General features: G+C 36.1%; 1 protein-coding gene and 1 long non-coding RNA gene across 2 annotated transcripts in view; both read right to left on the bottom strand.

Moving 5' to 3' along the window:
* Window positions 1-15275, bottom strand: part of LOC134328236 (NACHT, LRR and PYD domains-containing protein 12-like) — a 373426-nt gene that overhangs the window by 330448 nt on the left and 27703 nt on the right. The gene's annotated exons all lie outside the window — the stretch shown is intronic.
* Window positions 827-3545, bottom strand: LOC134328256 (uncharacterized). Its single transcript, XR_010014720.1, has 3 exons — window positions 3320-3545; window positions 1421-1528; window positions 827-1272 (listed from the first exon to the last, which is right to left on the bottom strand). It is a non-coding gene; the product is annotated as an uncharacterized LOC134328256 (long non-coding RNA).

Raw genomic sequence — 15275 nt, forward strand, 5'->3', positions numbered from 1 at the left:
TACACTTTCATTTATATAAGAATGTTAAATCAGATCAGTGCCGGTTGAGTTATTCACTGCAAAAAATCACTTTAAAAAAACAAGAAAAATAAGAGCAAATCAAGAGAAAAAGTGCTTAAATCAAGCAAAATTATCTGCCAGTATAGTGAGAATTTATCTTAGCAAGATTTCCTAAAACAAGAAAAAAAATATTGTGCTATAAATTCTTATAATCTTAAAATTAGTAAGAAATTACTTGATTTAAGGCATTATGGCTAGATTTGAGTAACACTCATTTGCTCTAATTTCATATTAATAATCCAAAAACTAGCATAATCAGCTAAACTAGCATATTAATCTTGTTTTAAGCATTTTCATAAAACCTTATTTGGTAAAGAATTTCTTGAAATTAGAATGCTTGGACATATTTTTAGCTAAAAAGGCTTTAGAATGTTCTTAAATTAACACTTTAAAGCTTAAAATAAGATCAACTCCAGAAAATAGTTCTCAAAATAAGAAATAAACAATTAAAAACCCTCACATTATTATAATTATTATTAGTAAAACTTCTTAAAATAAGCAATAATACATAGATTTTTGCATCACACTAAATGCCTTAAAACCTGTCAGAAAATATGAAAATTAGAGCATTTTAATCATGACAAGCATTAAAAATTCAGTTTCCATGCACAAAAGAAAGATAGAGACTCAATACAGGTCTGTTTCTCTCATTTAAGTCTGTTGGTAAGACTGCACTGCTAGTAATCTGAGACTCAAAAGAATGTACTTTATACTCAAATTAAGACATCATTCGATAATCCGTTTATCAAAAATACAACAGAAAATCTGAATTTTGCTATCAATTTTATTAACTTTAACAAGTGTGCCATCATGGCAGCTTTATATGAATACATTACAAGTGTGCAAACAAGGCAGCTTTATCCAAATACACAACAAGCATGTTCAGGCCGCTTCTGAGAATTCTATTAAAACACGTCAATCTTAGATGTCAAGGCTTTCCAATAACAATGTCCCTACGTCTACAACATTAACAACATTGCTTGGTCTTCATATACCATCTTTAAACATAAAAAAATAATAATAAAAAGGGACCTGGACCTGACTTGCAGCGCGTATACGCCATGACATATAAAACACCTTGGTGCAGCAGGCCTTCAGGGAATGTTGTCACTGGGTTCTTCCCAACACTGATCATGCAGTTATCCTGGTCAGTTAGAAGCAGGGGGTTGATAGACGGCATCTACTAAGAACAGCACCAGCGTTTTCAGAGGGCTGAAAAAACAAAAAACAAAGGCACTATAAGCCACAGACATGAACAGAACAAACTTTATTCAGGATTTAAATAACAACTTAAAGTTTCTTTGCAAGCAGTTTAGTAAACTATCTAAACAACAAATAAATAACAGTTGACAATACTTACCATGAGAATATGAAAGAGCCTCACTTGGCTGTCCCAGTTTCTGTGGTGGTGCAACTCCTGATGGGAAGAGTGCTGGAAGGCCGTTCAAAAGCTCAATGGACTGTTGCACTATTCAAAGAAAAGCAATGTCTTACTGAAATTGAAATCACTTTTTAAATCAATTTTTTCCCTTCCAGAATTTTTACAAAATGTCATTTCTAATTCACTTAATTTTTGCCTGGCCACACCACAGAATTTACAATAATTACACATTTATTTTACCTTCAGTCACCGAAACCACCAGACTTCAAATCTACCCAGAATAAAACGGACACCACCAAACGTGTACAAAGTTCTAGACCAACCTGAGAGCTCACAACATTTCTCATGAACAGACATGACTTTAGACGGGGCTTCAGACTACCGCTTGTTGAGGATGATAAAAATAGCACATGGGATATTTTACTGATTACTGATAAACTGTTTTGCTTCAGGGTCGAGTGGCAAATAAAGACTTAACACTCAACTATATCTATAAAACAATCATATACTAATAAAGCAGTATTTCATCCAGAAATTATTTTAAATCACTTTTATTTCATCAAGTTTTTACTGCAAGCATAACGCAAATTTCTATCTTTAATGAGAATGTATTGTAGCATCAAGCGAACAGTTGTCTGTTCGTGTTTAACACTCTTAAACAGACAAAGTTTCTAACAAACATTTAAGTAACATTAGAGACTCTAATCTGGCCAACCTTCTAAGTACTATTCACAAACAACAATCTAATGTTTGTGTTCAGTGATTAGCCAATTTAGTGATTTTAAAACTTAAATTAGGCTTTTCTTTCAGCCATAAATGTTAATAATTGTTTATAATTACTGTTTGCTAGCTATTTACATCGATTAACCATAACATTAACACCACCTCCTTGTATCTACACTTACTGTCTATTTTATCAGCTCCACTTACCATACTGGAGTACTTTGTAGTTCTACAATTACAGACTGTAGTCCATCAGTTTCTCTGCATACTTTGTTAGCCACCTGTTCTTCAATGGTCAGGACCCCCACAGGACCAACACAGAGCAGGTATTAATTCACTGAAGGATTGTCTCAGCACTGCAGTGACTGACATGGTGGTGGTGTTTTAGTGTGAGTTGAACTAGTACAAGTGGATCAGACATAGCAGTGCTGCTGGAGTTTTTAAAACATTGTGTCCACTCATTGTCCACTCTACAGACACTCCTACCTTGTAGATGTAAAGTCTGAGACGTTCGCTCATGTCTTGCTGCAGTTTGTGTTGGTCATGCACTAGTCCTTCATTAGTGGTCACAGGATGCTGCCCAAAGAACATCGTTGGCTGGTGGAATCAGCAGTGGAACTGAGATGCTTAAAAACTCAATTAGCACTGCTGTCTTATCCACTCATATCAGTGCAACACACACCAACACACCACCATCACATCAGTGTCACTGCAGTGCTGAGAATAATCCACCACCCAAAGAAAACCTGCTCTGTGTTGATACTCTGGGGGTCCTGAAGAACAGGATGGAAGAGGGATAAAGCATGCAGAGAAACTGATGGACTACAGACTGTAATGGTAGAACTACAAAGTACTCCAGTATGATAAGTGGAGCTGATAAAATAGACGATGAGTGTAGATTAAGGTGGTGTTGATGTTACGACTGATGTGTGTATGATGCCCATTACAATGCATGCTGGTTACAATGCATTCTGAGCCACAATATTACAGTATTACAAAAAAACCTAACTACAATATTAAATTACATTGATGTGTTTTCATGAATGAAGTTCATTATAAGTAATAAAGTGATGCTTTAAAATATTTTAGACAGCGGTGCCTCTAGGGGTACAAACTGCTGAATACATTTTGAGTAATGACTTAAATTGAATTTACCTTCATCCAGAGTCACTGGTGGCTTCATTACATTTTTCATGACTCCAAAGAACTGAACTTTTGAACAGAATGCTTTCCATCAGTTCTGTGGTGTACTTGTGATTGCCAGATTAAAGAATCATCCATCCAACTCATCCATCACCTGTAAACAAGCACAAACAGCCATGAGAACATACAGTATGTTAGAGAACTAGAACTGAAGCATCTCAATTTTTATTTAATCTCTATTTCTGATCTAAAACTGAGATCACTATTGTCACAATTTATTTGGGCCCTAAGGAGAAAAAAATATGATTTAAGAGATATTTAAAACAAAGAGTTTACAAAAAGTATAAATATACATTTATGTACACTGCCTTCTAAACGAAACAAAGTATAATTTACATAACATTACAAATAAACAAAATACTAAGAGATGAGTTACAAGAATTACTAAAATAATTCAAACAGCAGATATTAACTGTGTATTCAAATGTATTCTTTACAATAAGTAAATGGTTTTTCAAAATATTGTTTCGTATACATCAAATGACAATTTCACAAACATAAGCTGATTAAAAATGCTCTTTATAGCAGCAAAGTAAACAATCAGAAAAACAAAACAAAACTACTTATTATTACTTGTGTTCATCACTACAGGCTCCACAATAACACAACATGAGCCATGACATGATTATACTGCAATAATATTATTGCAATAATCATTCATTTATCCTGATTTATCACTTCTGGTTACAAGTTATTCCTCCAAAACGCATCTAATAAATCACCACACTTTTATAGTCTTCCTTACCCTTAAACTTTTAGCACATTGTGTTCTCCACAAAGTTATTTTCCTATCCCTAACACCACGTTTACCAGGCTGAAGTGACCCTCTGTGGAGCCGCTTGTCCATGAACAGTTTCAAAACAGTTCAGAAGCTCAAACTCACTTCACTGACATTTAAAAACTCTCATTTTAACTTTCATCTTTTTCAAGTCTAAATGAAACTTCGTTGTGTTTCCCTCTTACAGAAAGCAGCACTCATGTTTACTGTGAGGCTTCGTACCAAATCACTCCCCCTTCCATATTTAGTGCACTTGGTAGGACATGACATATTAGCGCTTCCACCACAGACAGTGTAGTGCACTATATAGGGAACACGGAGTGATTTGAGACACTACATACAGACCTACTGTAAGGAGCAGATCTGTTTACCCAGTTACCTAATAAATTGCATTATCCAAGAATCCAGTGTTACCACTCACAATTTTAATTTAAAAGTATGTTCTATGGTCCAACTACACTTGGTTATCAAACCTGAAAACAATTAAGAAAAAATGCTGACTTTAAAGTTAAGCTAGCTAGCTAAGTTATTTAGGTCAATGCTAACGCAAATAAACCTAGATAAGACTCTGAACAAGCACAATACTGGCTCACAAAACTCAAACAGAAAATATAAGTTATTAGCTCACCTGTAAGTGCTGCGGTGGAAATATCATCCAGGGTTTCTCCATTTCAGTTGTTTATGGTTAGCACTTAGCAGCAGAAAAAGACTGAAATGTCGGTTGAAAAAAAGTTCCGGCGGGAACTGAGGAGGAACCATCTCATGTTGTACAAGGGGAGCAATTCATTTCATTAGGCAGCACGGTTTTGGTTAGCTGTTTGAATTGATAAAATCTGTTGCATTTATTACAGCTCTAAAACACAAATATAATTAAACAAAAACAGCTCAACAATACCGCTGACTGTTTAAGCAGCTGTTATAGGCAAACACCCCCCCCCCCCCTTTATTTTTTACATAAAAATAGTCCAGGCGGGATTCGCTTGCTTTTGTTTCGTGTGTGACGTAGCTAGTGGTGTGCGATATTGCAAAATTTGGTATAGATCCGATTCCAATACCAAGTAAATACAGCGCCAGTATCCATGGCTGGATTACTGACCGGGCCAGTGGGGCCAGCGCCCAGGGGCCCTTGAGGTCAGGGGGCCCCGGGGGGGCCCTGGCCCAAAACATTTTGCGATGCCTATCAACATTTATGATACAATATATTTTTATTTCCGAGGGCCCTCCATTTTAAGGATCCTTTGACTATTAGGGACTTTGACCCCAGGGCCTCTTGGGGGCCCTAGCCATGCTTTTGGGGCCCCTAGCCATGCTTTTGCTGCCCCTAGCCATGCTTGTGGGCCCTAGCCATGCTTTTGGGGGCCCTAGCCATGCTTTTGGGGCCCCTAGCCATGCTTTTGGGCCCCTTATGAAAATGGATGAGGCGTTGTGGCACTGCTCTGACTTCGACTTCTGGCTATTAGGGGTCCTAGGAAAGAGGGGGGCATATTTTTAGAGGGTCCTGGTTATGAGAGCCTCTACCAGGGGGCCCTAGAGAAGAGCAGGGCATACCATTAGAGGGCCCTTGATCACGAGGGCCCCTGCTATGGGGCCCTTGACTTCCATAGAAGTCGTTTACCATGGCTCCTTGACTTTCTAGGGACCTACAAATTGCCAGGCAAGCTACCATATTTCATAACAGACGTTTTGTTGCAAATATGCGATTCAGGCCCTTACTTAATGTTTCTGAATTTGTATTGTTTCAAAATTATTATGTTCAATTTCTCTTAAGCGCAGAGACACAAATTAATTTAGCAATTTTGCAATTATTTAAATTTAAGACAAGCAATTTCAAGCAGTTTGAATGCATACACACACTTAACTGAGCTATTTGATGTTCTTTTCGTGCCTGACAATATGTCCAACAGTGAGCTCACTTTAAAGGCTAACTCACTCGCTGCAGCATATCCTTCAGATCTGAACATGAGCCTGGCAGATGAATTGATACAATACAAATCATTCATAACAGAAAAAGAAAAATGTCCTAGTAAAATGCTCAAAACCATGATCAATTTGAATTTACAGTCAACCTTTCCAAATGTCTACATAGCACTTAGACTTTTTTTGACTGTGCCTATCACAAATTGTGAAGGTGAGCGTTCATTCTCCAAACTGGCTCGTATTAAGAATGAACTCAGGATTAGGATGCGCCAAAACCGCCTGAACTCACTGTCACTTCTGGCCATTGAATCAGATTTGGTCAGACAGCTTAATTTTGATGAATTAGTGGATGACTGTGCAAGAAAGAAGAGTAGAAAGAAACTTATATAAAATAGATTCTTGTGTTAGGGTTAGTTATTGACAGGTTGTTTAATGTATTAATTTATTTATGTTTTTGGAGGGGGGGGGGAGTCTCGGGGTGGGGGTGGGGGGGTATGACCCTGGGCAACTCTTTGCCCAGGAGCCCAGACTATCCTTAATCCGTCCTTGCCAGTATCGCTAATATCAATCCGATACTTTTTTAATAATTAAGGTAGATGCATCATCAAATTGCTTAATCTGAATTCTCATGAGTTGTATTATTGTAATACATTTTTTTGTAAAGAGCTGTTCTCAGTAGGGTTGTAAATAAATTCAGTTGTTTAAAGTGCTTAGATTTCTTGTTTCATGTAAGATGTGAGAGGAGCGAGTCTGTACACACATGGTCTCTACTTTCTGATGAAACGGGAGAAACGTGCTGAATGTAGCAGAGAAAAAGTTAAACTAAAGTATCGATCCCATTACACTAGAATCAATGCAATACCAACGTTGGTATCGATAATATCGATATTTGGATCAATCCACCCACCACTAGCTGTGGCTTGTTATCTACTTGTTAATAGTATATTTGTTATCTACTTGTTAATAGTATCTGTATTTGTAGCTTTAACACTTAAGTCAAATAAACACTGGGTAGAGAGAACAAGGGAGGTTTGAAAGAAAGAGAAGATAAACTGTGGCCTGTTTTGTTTTGTTTTTTGGACCCAGTTTTTTCATCTGTATGAACCCACAATCAGAATGGCTGTAAAGTTTAAAGTGCATGTGTATAAATAATGTACAAAAGAATATACAGAAAGGATATGTCTTAGTTTTTTTGCACTATTGTACTTTATTTATTTGCACTTTTTGTAAAATGTGTTATAAAACAAAAAAAAATGCTTCACCTTTTTTGAAATGTGTGTTTTGTGTAATGAGCATTTGGTTAAAAGAAACCCAACAGCAAATCGAAAATACCAATAGAATTCTTGTCAGTCACATAAAAATGTGTCATCAAATTAAGGGAAACATGAGTGGGGATGTTTAGCTTTATAATCTTAAAAAAGAAATATTCAGGACACATTGTATTCTTAAATTAAGTAAAATTGTCTTAAATTTCTTTTTACGTAGTGGAGAGGGTCAATACTTTTCAGTTCTCTAGAAAAAGTTTCTTGTTTCATTGTAAGAAGTCTGTATAATTAGCAATTTTTTCTAATTAAGACAATTATAGACAAAGTTTCTTAAATCTAGATTATTAATCTTGCACATGCAAATCTAGTCAAGTCAGTTAATCTTAAAATAAAAAAAACAAGATCTATTGTTTATTTTTAAGATTTTCTGCCTTGTCAAGATTTCATTTTTTGCAGTGATATAGGGTTAGTCTGTATATGTATATCAAATATATTTGCATTTAAGTGTTTTTTTATTGTAAAGTATTGACAAATTTGCACTCTGCATGTTCTATATTATAAGTTTAACTATAATGATAATTTAAAATTACCCACCACAAACTTCCAGTGACTATTATTCACATAGACAAAGCCAACCGCTCCATCAAATACATCAAAGTTGACCTATTAAGAGGAATAACCAAAAAGCAAAGTAATGAGTACATTTACACTCATATACACAAGTGGAATTGTAACAGTTCTTTGGAACTGTAAATGCAGTGTACTTTTATTAAAGTTACAACAGTGGTCCTTAATTGCTTAACACTTAATAAAGTAATAAAAAATGTGAATTGAATTGCATGCTAGTAATTTACATTTACAGTCTGTTGCAGGTACTTTCATCCAGAGCAACTTGCAATGCACTGCAAGTCCCAGCTTGTTCAGAGCCCCACAAGTGCTAACTTGGCCACAGTTAGTAAAAGAAAAAAGAGGTTCCAGACAGTAAACTAGCGTTCTAATCTGGCACCACAGAATACTTGGTTTTTCAGCGCGAACCGTGACATCATTGGTGGGCGTGTCACAGTGTAGAGGTTTGGAGCGGATGCTTTTACATGAAACATTATAACATTATATAGAATTTAAACCACTTTCATCTTTTAAAGTTTACCTGATTACATTTTAAGCCAGTTTGCCGCTGATATTCACTGATATTTTCAAAGCAATGAACTGTGTGTGATATAACTGACCCAGAAGTTTAGTTTCTGTGTTGTACTTTTAGTACATTCAGCCACGTTACGCTCTATTTATCTGAAGCTTTTTGCGGATTCAGAACCCCGAGCTGCAAAAACACCACACGTAAAGTAAATCCAGCTAAACACAAATACGTGTGCTGTATGTTAGACTAGGTTTAATGGTCATTTCACACAAATGGATGTTCGTGTCGTGGGACTTTAGTGTTGTTTTATCACTCAAGCCGAGCGCTGAGCAAATCGGCTATCTGCCCCGAGAGTCACGGTCGCTTCTCACATCAATGAACTAAAGAAAACAACAACTGCGACAAACATGTCTATGTCTTCTTATCACCAATAGATGAGCGATGCTTTTTGTATAAAAACAAACATCTGTAACAGCAGCACAAATGCTCACAGGTAACCTACACACTCTAACATCATGTTATCACTCTTTGCTTTCTGTATGTAACACCCACCGTTGATGACGTAGGCTTGGTTCCCAAAAACTGGTGAAAACGCGGGTCGGTTCTCTACAAAACACCAAGGTTCGAAGAAACCTGAACAGAACTGGTTCAAGAACGAGAGTTCTTTTGGTGGAAAAGCCCTATAAGTGATTCTTTCAGTATTGTCAAAAGGGCCAGATGAAATTTCTACATCTTTACCTCATAAATACAGCTTACTAGCTGTTCGTATGCTGAACTATTTGTGTAGTGTATTCTCAAAGACAATCAGCCATTGTGAGGGCCCCTTTCCTTCTTTGCCAAACAGCGCTGGGCCACTCACCACCTTTCACATGTCCACACTTATACATACACACACAAACACACACACACAGAACCACAAGTTTGTCATTGCTTCAGTTTATGCTCTAATTATCCTTCTCTTTGTATCTTAAGATATAACTTGCGACCCAATTGATAGTATTGGAGATTATTTTATGTCCTATTGTTTCCAATGAATGTATGTTGTTCTAAATTTTATCTGCATGTTTTGTGTGCATTAAGTTCTATTCACTCAATAGACTATGTTTATCATAATAACTCACAATCATAGTAATGTGTGTTAAAGCTATAGAACATATTTTGAGACAAACTTGTATCAGTGTACCTATGATTAACTGGTCATGTGGAAGATGTATCGATAGTGCCATCTAGTGGCCACTAGTAATTTGCTATTTTGGTGAGATACAGGAAGAGTTTCCAATTTCGTTACACTCTCCGAAGAAGTTCTTATGGCTTACTGATTATCTCCGACCAAACCACTCCTCCTATTTTCCCTTGAAAAGGGGCAGTAAGAAAGAGACTGACAGAACATCTCAGAGCATCAAAGGACTTAAGAACATCGGAGTTGAGAGGTGAACAGCAACAGAAAGGAAAGAACAGCACAAGAGAAGAACCAGGCAAAGTCGATCAGCAGAAGGAGAGGTAAATGGCTTGTGGCTTCTTGGCTGTTTTGCAGATCTCAGAGCTTGCAGTCTCGACTCCTAGTTCACAGTTACTAAGTTACGGTCATAGTAAATTAGTCTAAGTTACGGTGCGTGGGTCACCTCTACTGGACTTCTGTAACAGTGCTATTGGCCAAAGCAACATTTTAAAAACTATGAAAGTCAACCAACATCAAGCTCCACGTTCCACGTTGTAGAGTCGAAAGCTCCAACGTGAGGTAACCTTGCTGACTCCAGAGGACTGCTCCAAGAGGAAACTCAATTATTTTTATGCTCCATCAAAGGGCTCTGCCATTACTTTTAACAACGTATATTTATTATTGATTAATATCAAACATCGCAATTAGGCCTGTTTCCTGATTCTCGCCAAAGTGTTTCAGTTATAAGTCTTAGCTTTGATTTAGCATTTACACCTTTATTTTACTTTTCTTGTTGTTCAATTGTTTATTCACTTCTTAATAACTGTTTTATGCTATGTTTTAAACTTTTTTTAACCTTTTTATAACCAGGAGTGAAAAATAGTTGACTTAAAGAACTACAGAGCAGAACTGATTTACCCTTAATTTGGTTTTTCTAAAATTTACCAACTTAAATTAAAATAAACTAAATTCCAGTGTTGTCCATGATTTATTTAAAGTTATTAATTATATAATTAATGGCTAACACCTTTTCCCCAAAGCTTAATACTACACATAGGTTGTTTGTCCTGTCTTGTTCTAACCTGTGTTGTGTAATCCTGTCATGACTTGTTATAATTAAATACTGTTATACAGCTCTGCTTTTGTCCGCACCCTCTTGTCTCGTCATAGCCCATATCGTTACACAGTGATTAAAACTATTAGTTTAATCAATGTTTTAAAGCAAAAAAATGCTTTGACACAGATCAGTAATAATCTTCATCATTATTTTAACTGAGAAATAAATTCACTCACCTCCTGACTTTCCTTGGCTTCTCAGAGAGATTCTTTTTAACGCTTAAATTTCTTCCTACAGACTGAAGCTTTAAAGCTGCTCACACATGTAGAGCAACACTGAAGCACAACAGAATTCTTCTTTATGAAGTGTATTCACACAATGCATCTGTACATTCAGTTTCTTATGGTGATTTTCTCCTGAACAACTGCATATTTCTCTGTTCAGTAAACAGCACTGCTACTTCTACTTTCACTCAAACCAGATTGTACTGGTTTATTCAGCAGAGGAGGAGGCGGGCGGAGCTACAGTATAGGTACACACCTAAGTTAAAGTTATTCAAGTTTGTACACCAAATGACCTTCCTGACCCTCCTTATTTTATCCGGGATAGGGTAAGACATAGTCAGTTATGTCCGTGTTGACACTCGACTAACTAATAGCAGATAGACTTACTAATGGGAGATTATCTTAGTCACAGCATTGTGTAGCACTTTTTAGTAGGTAAAATACAGTGTTTACATCATGTTAATGAGTTTACAGTCAGTGGTCTAATAACTGGAGGGTCCCTGGTTTAAGCACCACCAATGTAAGGTTGTGACTGTTGGGCCCTTGAGCAAGGCCCTAAACCCTCAACTGCTTACATGGTATTCATCACAGTTGTAAGTTGCTTTAGATAAGAGCACAGTAATTCACCCACCAACAGTTACGTTCAGAAATACTAAATTTGTTTATGCCAATTCAATTAGCCCTGTTGTAAGAATCTAACATTAGTGATGAACCATTTAGAAACATTACAATTTCATATATTCTTACAGGGTGTTCCAGGTGGTCAGGCATCTAAACAGACAAAATTGTCTGAGGAGAGTGGATAACCAAAGCCCTGTGACAGACTGGCACCCTGGCCATGCCCTTGTTCCTACCTTGGAGTCTCACTGCCACTCTGTGCTGAAGTTTTGGCCTGTGATACTTCTAACCTTACAGCCATGCTTTTTCAGATCATCTGAAAGTATTTTTGGTTTTGTTTAATAAACCCCCTCAGTAAAATACTTTTTTTCCCCATTATGCTTACATGAATCCTAAGCCACTTTTGATGACTATTAAGCATGTAATTTTCTATTTTTCTTATTAGGAACCTTCTGACTCAGTTAGTGCACTACCTTATTAACATGGTTAAAAGAAACTCCAGTAGTCCACACAAACCTCAGTTTTGGAATGAACTGGAACTGGATCAATCAAGGTATTCTTGACTAATCTAGCCATACTGTACATAGCTGTACATTTTTATACATAAAAAGGCTACATATATATTTTACATTTTAATGAGTTTTGGATTAATATTCAACCCCAAATCAGAAAAAAGTTGGGACAGTATGGAAAACGCAGTTAATAAAAACACAGAATTTCTTACATTTACGTTGCATTGCAGACAGGATGAACCTAAGATATTTCATGTTTTCTGTGGTCAACTTTATTTCATTTATTAATAAACATCCATTCCTGCATTTCACGCCTGCAACATGTTTCAAAAAAGTTGGGACAGTAAAGCATTTACCACTTTGTAATTTTGCCATTCCTTTTTACCTTACTTAAAGGATGTTTTGGCGTCATTGTAGCATTTTTCTTTTCAAAATTCCACACATTCGCTATTGAGACTGCAAGCAGGCCAGTCCAGAACCTGTACTCTTTTCTTCCCCAGACATGCCTTTGTAATGTGTGCAACATATGGTTTTGCATTGTCTTGTTGAAAAATGCATGGACAGCCCTGGAACAGCAAAGGGCACTGACACAGCCCCATACCATGACAGACCCTGGCTTTTGGACTTGTTGCTGATAACAGTCTGGATGGTCCTTTTCATATTTGGTCCGGAGCACACAGTGTCCATATTTTCCAAAAAAGACCTGGAATGCTGATTCATCTGACCACAGTTCACGTTTTCACTGTGTGATGGTCCATCCTAGATGCCTCAGAGCCCAGAGAAGTCAATGCTGCTTCTGGACATGGTTAACATAAGGCTCCTTTTTTGTACAGTAAAGTTTTAAGTGGTATTTGTATTTTAAGTGTGTATCGTAGTGCTTGACAAAGATTTGCCAAAGTAATCCCTCACCCATGTGGTTATATCATCCTCTGATCATTTTTTCTCATCAAAAACTTAGCCTGTCCTGGATGCTTTTTTTTTTTTACCTCATTACTAGCGCTAAATTGCCCCCATTCAAACATTTTCTGGAATGTGTTGCAGGCGTGAAATGCAGGAATGGATGTTTATTCATAAATGAAATGAAGTTGAGCAGATAAAACATGAAATACCTGAAGAGAGCTGGGACCACAGTCTCAAAGATTACCATTTGTAACACACTACGCTGCCATGGATTAAAAGATTGCAGGGCACGCAAGGTCCCCCTGCTCACGCCAGCACATGTCCAGGCCTGTTTGAAGTTCGCCAGTGACCATCTGGATGATTCAGAGGAGGCATGGGAAAAGGTCATGTGGTCAAATAGAGCTTTTTGGTATCAACTCCACTCGCCGTGTTGAAGGATGAGTACAACCCCAAGAACACCATCCCAACTGTGAAGCATGGGGGTAAAAACATTATAATTGGTAAGTGCTTTCCTGCAAAGGGGACAGGACGACTGCACCGTATTGAAGGGAGGATGGATGGGGTCACGTATAACAAGATTTTGGCAGACAACCTCCTTCCCTCAGTAAGAGCATTGAAGATGGGTCGTGGCTGGGTCTTCCAGCATAACAATGACCCGAAACACACAGCCAGGACAACTAAGGAGTGGCTCCGTAAGAAGCATTTCAAGGTCCTGGAGTGGCCTAGCCAGTCTCCTGACCTGAACCCAATAGAAAATCTTTGGAGGAAGCTGAAACTTAATGTTGCCCAGCAACAGCCCTGAAATCTGTAAGATCTGGAGAAGATCTGTGTGGGCCGGAGTGGGCCAAAATCCCTGCTTCAGTGTGTGCAAGAACTACAGGAAACGTCTGACCTCTGTAAAGGTTTCTGTACCAAATATGAATTGTTCTGTTTTTCCATTGTATCAAATACTTATTTCATGCAATAAAATGCAAATTAATTATTTAAAAAATCATACAATGTGATTATCTGTATTTATTTTTAGATTATGTCTCTCACAGTTGAAGTGTACCTACGATAAAAATTACAGACCTCTCTATTCTTTGTAGGTGGGAAAACTTGCAAAATCGGCAGTGTATCAAATACTTGAGCTGGAGTGCAAACATGAAGGAGGTCTGGAGTGGAATGAGGACCATCACTGGCTTCTGGTCCAGCAACAACAGAGAAGCAGAGGGCAGCGTGGACAGGGCCAATATTTTAAATATATTTTTAATAAATAAATGTTTAATCTTTAATAATATATTGTTAATATACACTATTTTTAATATACACATATTAATGTCCCTTATATACTAAAAACCTTGTTTTATAGATATTGCTTTTATTTTTATTTTAATATATAGTTAATATCGGTAAATCCATAATAAGTGTGTATCAGAGATAAATTTATTAAACTTTGACATGATTTAATATAATAAAGTCAAACTATTTTTACTAAACACATATTTATGTCCCTCACAACCTACAACCCTTGTTTTATAGAAGCTACTTTTATTTTTATTTTTATTTATGATTAAAAAAAAATCCATAATACTAAATCATATTATACTGGAAATAAGTAAGTAGGATGTGAGGGACATTATTTTGTGTATATAAAAAATAATTTTACTTTATTATGTAAAATCATATCAGAGTTTAATAGATAGTTTAATAGTTTATCTCTTATATACACTTATTATGAATTTATTACTATGGATTTTAACTGTAAATTAAAATAAAATCTAAATAAAAGCTTTATCTATAAAATAACTTTTGTAAGATGTGAGGGACATTAATATGTGTTTTAATTATATCAGAGTTTAATAGATTTATCTCCGATATACACTGATTAAGGATGTATTATTATGGATTTTAACTATAAATTAAAATAAAATAAAAATAAAGCAGTAATTATAAAACAATGTTTGTACGTTGTGAGGGACATTAATATGTGTATATTAAAATAGTTTGGGTTTAATATATTAAATCATGTCAGAGTTTAATAGATTTATTTATCTCCAATATAAAAGTATTATGAATTCATTTATCTTAACTATTAATTAAAATAAAATAAAAATAAAAGCATTATCTATAAAACAAGGTTTGTAGGTGGTGAGAGACACTAATATGTGTATATTCAAAATAGTTTGAGTTTATTATATTAAATCATATCAGAGTTTAATAGATTTATTTTTCTCCAATATAAAAGTATTATGGATTCATTGATCCTAACTATAAATTAAAATAAAAAAAACCTAAAAGCAG

This window comes from Trichomycterus rosablanca, chromosome 15, assembly GCF_030014385.1.
Source record: "Trichomycterus rosablanca isolate fTriRos1 chromosome 15, fTriRos1.hap1, whole genome shotgun sequence".
Classification (NCBI taxonomy): domain Eukaryota; kingdom Metazoa; phylum Chordata; class Actinopteri; order Siluriformes; family Trichomycteridae; genus Trichomycterus; species Trichomycterus rosablanca.